General features: G+C 38.3%; 1 pseudogene; it reads right to left on the reverse strand.

Annotated features, from left to right (window-relative positions):
* Positions 1-1,773: 1,773 nt before the first annotated feature.
* LOC110571354 lies at positions 1,774-2,233 on the reverse strand (annotated as a pseudogene).
* Between the last annotated feature and the right edge of the window lie 3,719 nt (positions 2,234-5,952).

A 5,952-nucleotide genomic window follows, 5' to 3' on the forward strand; every position in this document is an offset into this window, starting at 1 on the left:
TTAAAATATTATAATTCATTTATTGCAATAAAAATGATGCAGCACTTACAAAACTTTTTAAGAAATAGAGCATTAAGATTTAGTAGGAAACTCCTAAATAGATGTAAGCAAATACGGAAACTGAATACTTGAAAAATTAAGCTGAGAAAGAAATTTTATTGTCAAAAGGCTCTATTACCTCACAACCTAGAACATATGCATACATTAAAGACTTGGATCTGAAAAGTAAAATGTTAGAAGAAAAATTAGATGAATATCTGTATAATATGGTACAGATGTTCCTAGATAAGAAAATAAACTCAGAAAACAACACAAAATACCAAGTATTTGACTATAGAAAAATCTTTGGCAAAATATAAGTAAAGTTAAAAGACAAACTGTTGCCTGGAGAAGAACTTACAAAAGAAATGAAAGAGATGGACCAGTATCCATAACATTAAGGGGAATGAAAACCAAAATAAAATGGGCCAAACTCAACAACAGCAGTTGCAGGAAGGACATCACATGAGCTGTGTTCTCTGTGTGTTACTCTGGGCAACTTCCGAGTTACTCCTCATGCGCTCGGTGACCTCAGTGTGGATACGGGCAGCCTGGTCAGTTTGTGGGTCTCTTCTGAGCCAGTGTCCAAAGATTCACCTACGATAGCTAGGGGTCTGCTTTTATGTCACCTCTGTCTATGTTTTGTAATTATTTGCTTTTTTATTGATTAATAATTGACAGTTTTAGCAATGTCTAATGATTCTCATAAACTAATGAATATTATAAATTGTTCTAGGTCTGTTTTATAAAATTGATTTTATCAGTTAATGGGTAATGTTAACTGTTAAGAGTTAATACTTCTTGTTTATTTTATGGAATGTCTTTCGTGGAACTAGGTGTCATATCATGATTTAGAATTTGGGTCTGTCCACTACATTTTTGTGTGTTTGTTTCGTTTCATTCCTCCCTCGGGACTTCACTTTCTCTATAGGGGATTTATTACTATTGTTTTGACCCTCCCCAGTCCAGGACAAGCTCCTCTGAAAGCAGTGAGGTTTCCCTGGTTGCTGCTCATACTGAGGCCACCATAAATCCTGCCACTAATCCAGTGGCATGGTTGGTTCAAGCCCGGCTCCAGAAGCTGAGTCTGTGTGTCTTCTCGGCCACCGTCAGGCCCACACAGAGTCTCAGGTAATTCTTGGCAGCGAATTTGTTTAAGTCTCTGCTCCTGAGCAGCTCCCACATCCTATCACTTGATCCTCATTCTAATCCCTTATTCTAAGTGAAACGTTTGTTTCCTGTGTAACACAGCATATGAGTTACCATAGCAGCTACATTCCTGTTACCCTGCATATAAAATGAATACGTCCAGGGAAAAGAGTTTAAATAGGAAGTCTGAATGTTATCACGAATGATTACTGGACAGTTCTCCTTGGATGCATTCATTTTGTATACAGGGGGTGATCTGCCTACTCATAAAAAATGGCCATTATCTTGTACGACATGTCACATATTTTGATTGGTTATATTATTTTTTTCCCTAGGCAAAGAACTTTATTAACCTTGTTTCAAACTTTATTCCCAGGCTTCTTCAGCTTAATTAGCTGCAAAGAACGAATTGTGTATAAGCAAAAACTGAAAAGAGCTGCAGTGTCCAAGGGGCTTGGGCTTAAAAATATTAGAGATCTAGATTTTATCAGATCCATGAACAAAATATTAAAAAGCAGTCATAATATAAAATAGCAGCTTCCAGTAACTTCTTCAAGTTTTATCTTCTTTAGAAGTTGACTCCATTCAGTTTGCTTCATTCTTGGAAGCTTCATCAAAATTCTCCACAAGATCTGGAACTTCATCATCATCATCCTCTCTGGTAGCAAGTGGGCAGAGTTTCAGCCAGTCTTTCTTCAACAAGTCAGACTGCACCAAGTTGGTTTAAGATACTGGGTAGCGTTTCTGTCAGCTGCTTTGTCCCAGCATGGCCTGGAATGGTGAAAGTGTTCACTGCCAGTGATGCCTGAACTTTGGGGTGGTTAAAGTGGATCACTGTTCCTTGGTTTGTGAACATATTCACTTCTTCAGTACCAGAGATATTGTTTACCCCTAACTTCTTTAAGGAGAACTGAAGTTTTTTATCATCTGCTGTAGCCATTCTATGAATCACCTTCTTCTTTTGGGGAGAAGTTCCTTTCCCACAAATGCGCACTTGTGCTTGCAGTTTGGTGAGTTTCTCCTGGTTCATGACAGTTTCTTTCATCTTGTTGGAGCCGAAATGGGACCACGCGGGGGGATAGGGTTGGCGCTCAGGGCGTCTCGGGCGGACCAGCTGAGATTAGGTGCACACACGCAGGGACGCAAGATGGCCTTGATTGGTTATATTATTATTTCTAAAGCTTTTATGAGTTAGTATTGTCATTAATCAGTGTTTTAGTTTTGGGCTGGACTGCATATTTGTAGTTCAGTGCTTTGCAGAATATCCAGTTAGCGTTCTGAGCTACCTGAGTGGCTACTGTGACCTCTCCATTTCTAATACCTCTCTTATCATTATCTTCATAGAATAACAACAACTAGGGTTGGCCACATTTTCTGGTCACTTTACCTCTTCCTGTTTCCAAAGAAGGAGAATATTTTTACATGCAGACCTCAGAGTTAATGGAAATGATTACTGGAACTCTAGATGTCAGGGAGAAGTTAGGTCATCTTCCAGCTTCTGGCTAGAAAAACATAAAGCCTCTCCTTCAGCCAAGCAAACTTCCTCCTGCATCCAGTAGCAACACTGACTCAGTTTGATGGCTCATCTATGCAACATGGATGTGAAAAGTAGATGCACAATTTCAACCACTGAGTTTCCACATTTAACTGCTCAGCTTCAGGATTATATCAGCTTAATAGTGTGTTTGTTGTCCTTATAAACATGATTCTTTATACTTGCAGATTGTTCACTATTTAAAACTATTTTATTGTTTGCTTGATGCCAAGGTTATTATGAATGTCATTAATTAATAAGTATCCAAATCCATTATGATTTAATGAAAAATTACTCTTCATTTCCAAAAAATTTTCCAGACCTGCCTTTAAGTGTTCTTCATCTTCAATAAGGGTATTAAAATTTGTATTCCAAAAAAAATGTAAATTGACTATACTTATTTCAGTTTTAAAGTAAGTAAAATTTTCAGGAATATGTTTATTTTTTCAACCATTTCTATATTTGCTTAATGCACATTTCAAACCCTTTTGCTCATAACCAGGTAGATACAGTGTGCTGAACACTGCTGCTTTCATATTTTGTAGATGTACATTTTGCACATACATTATGTATATTATAAGTATCCTTTAGTTCATTCTAACTCAGGAAGGAAACAGTATTTTGAGGAATCATGTAAGCCCCTCAGACTGTCATTTCCTTCTACAGTCCTGCTCCCAATCTCAGCTCTTACTTGTTGCCACTTTCAAAATCAGGCTTAAGGAGGAGAACGGCTGTCTTTCCATTCTTCTTGTACTGACTGACGTTGAGTTATCCAGTTTAGATGCCAGAATCTATTTCATGATGATTTTTAGGTCTAGCCAAAATAATGGGATTTTTCTGATTTAGTAATTTCATCAGGTAAACTACATTTCTTCCTTATGTACACATTCTCCTTTTCTTTCTAATTACCTCAAAATTGGTCTCGCTTATTCGTAATGTGACTGATTAAATAATCATAGTATTAGTAATATCCTATTACATTTACATCTATTAGTGTTTATGTGCACAGAGGAAAAAACCAGGACTTCAAATTGGAAAAATAAGGCTCCTATCTGGAGCCTTACCTAGGCAACTGCAGAGCTAAGTCCAGCTCCCCAAGAGGCAAATGCCCTCCCCAAATGTGGGTTCTTAGGCAAAAATGCTCTGAATCTATACCTCACACCCTAAAGCCTCAAGGCCTCAGATGCACCCCAATTCTTTTTCACAAATGATGACAATCAGTTGAGTGGTGGTGCTGAGCAGAAACTTGAAAGAAATAAAGATCCTTCACTCAAGCTTTTATTTTCTCAAAATCCATACTGTTTCAGAGCTGAAGTAAAATTTAGAAATATTCACTACTCATATGCATAAAGGCCTTCATTTTATACAGATTTGGGGGAATGCATTGAATCTCTTTTATTCAGTAACAGTTCCCCCCCGCCCTTTTTTTTTTTTTCTTTTGGCATGGCAATGATTTGTTTGATAAATTGATTCATTTAGAAAATCCCACATTCTGTATTTGGTTAATGAGCGATGTCATTTATCCAGTTCTTATGTAGAGAGATATAATTTTTGTAATGTTGTACTTAGAACGAAAGACATGATTAGATGCAGGCTCCATTTTAGGCAGTGTACTGACTGCAGCCAAGCCTGAGTGACACAGTACCTGCTTGTCCCACTCTCAGTCCTGACCTCACATGGGTCCATGTGCTGTGATACTGGTCCCTCTGTCATAGGGCACCCCATCAATTTTCCGAGTGGAAAACTCTCCGTTTGTAGCATTGGCTGATGTTCAGGACCCAGGTCCATGATTTCATCAGGAGGTGCAAAATAGACCAAGTCCTTTTCCCAGTTGGTAAAATCTTGCTTTACCTATATTTTCTAATTTTATTATACCTTTGACATTTATTAACAGGAATACTTTTATTTTTTACATTTTTAAAAATTTTAATTCCAGTATAGTTAACATGCAGTGTAATATTTGTTTCAGGTGTACAACATAGTGATTCAGCGCTTTTCATACATCACCCTGTGCTCATCACAAGTGTACTCCTTCATCCCCATCACCTGTTTCCCCCATCCCCCACCCCCTCCCCTTTGGTGACCATCAGTGTGTTCTCTGTAGTGAAGAGTCTGTTTCTTGGCTTGTCTCTCTCTTTCTCTCCCCACCCCTCCTTTGCTCATTTGTTTTGTTTCTTAAATTCCACATAGGAGTAAAATCATATGGTATATGTCCTTCTCTGATTGACTTAACTTGACTTAGCATGATACTCTCTAGCTTCATCCATGTTGTTGCAAATGGCAACATTTCATTCTTTTTATGGCTGAGTAATATTCCATTCCATATATATATATATATATATACCACACCACATCTTCTTCATCCATTCATCAGTCGATGGACACTTGGACTTTTTCCATAATTTGGCTATTGTTGATAATGCTGCTGTAAACATAGGGGTGCATGTATTGCTTTGAATTAATGTTTTTATATTTTTGGGGTAAATACCCAATAGTGTAATTACTGGATTATAGGGTAGTTCTATTTTTAACTTTTTGAGGAGATGCCATACTGTTTCCCAGAGTGGCTGCACCAGTTTACATTCCCATGAACAGGGCGCCTGGGTCACTCAGTTGGTTAAGCGTCGGATACTTTTTTTTTTTATTAAGAGTTTTTATTTATTTATTTTGACAGAGAGACATCGAGAGAGGGAACACAAGCAGGGGGAGTGGGAGAGGGAGACGCAGTCTTCCCGCGGAGCAGGGAGCCCGATGTGGGGCTCAATCCCAGGACCCTGGGATCATGACCTGAGCCAAAGGCAGCCGCTTAATGACTGAGCCACCCAGGCGCCCCTAAGCATCGGATTCTTAATTTCAGTTGGGTGTGGAGCCTGCTTGAGATTCTCACCCACCTTCTCCCTTTGTCCTTCCCCCTCCCTCCTCTCTCTCTTTCTTTTTCCCTCTCTAAAAAAAAAAGAAAGAAAGAAAAAGAGGGTTCTCCTTTCTCCGCATCCTTGCCAACACGATCTTGCTTGTATTATTGATTTTAACTATTCTGACAGGTGTGAAGTGGTATCTCATTGTAGCTTTGATTTATATTTCCCTGATGATGAGTGATGTTGAGCATCTTTTCATGTGTCTGTTGGCTATTTGGATGTCTTCTTTGGAAAAACATATATTCGTGTCTTCTGCCCATTTTTGAATTGGATTATTCAGGTATTGAGTAGTATAAATTCTTTATATATTTTGGA

This window comes from Neomonachus schauinslandi, chromosome 6 (genome assembly GCF_002201575.2).
Source record: "Neomonachus schauinslandi chromosome 6, ASM220157v2, whole genome shotgun sequence".
NCBI lineage: Eukaryota > Metazoa > Chordata > Mammalia > Carnivora > Phocidae > Neomonachus > Neomonachus schauinslandi.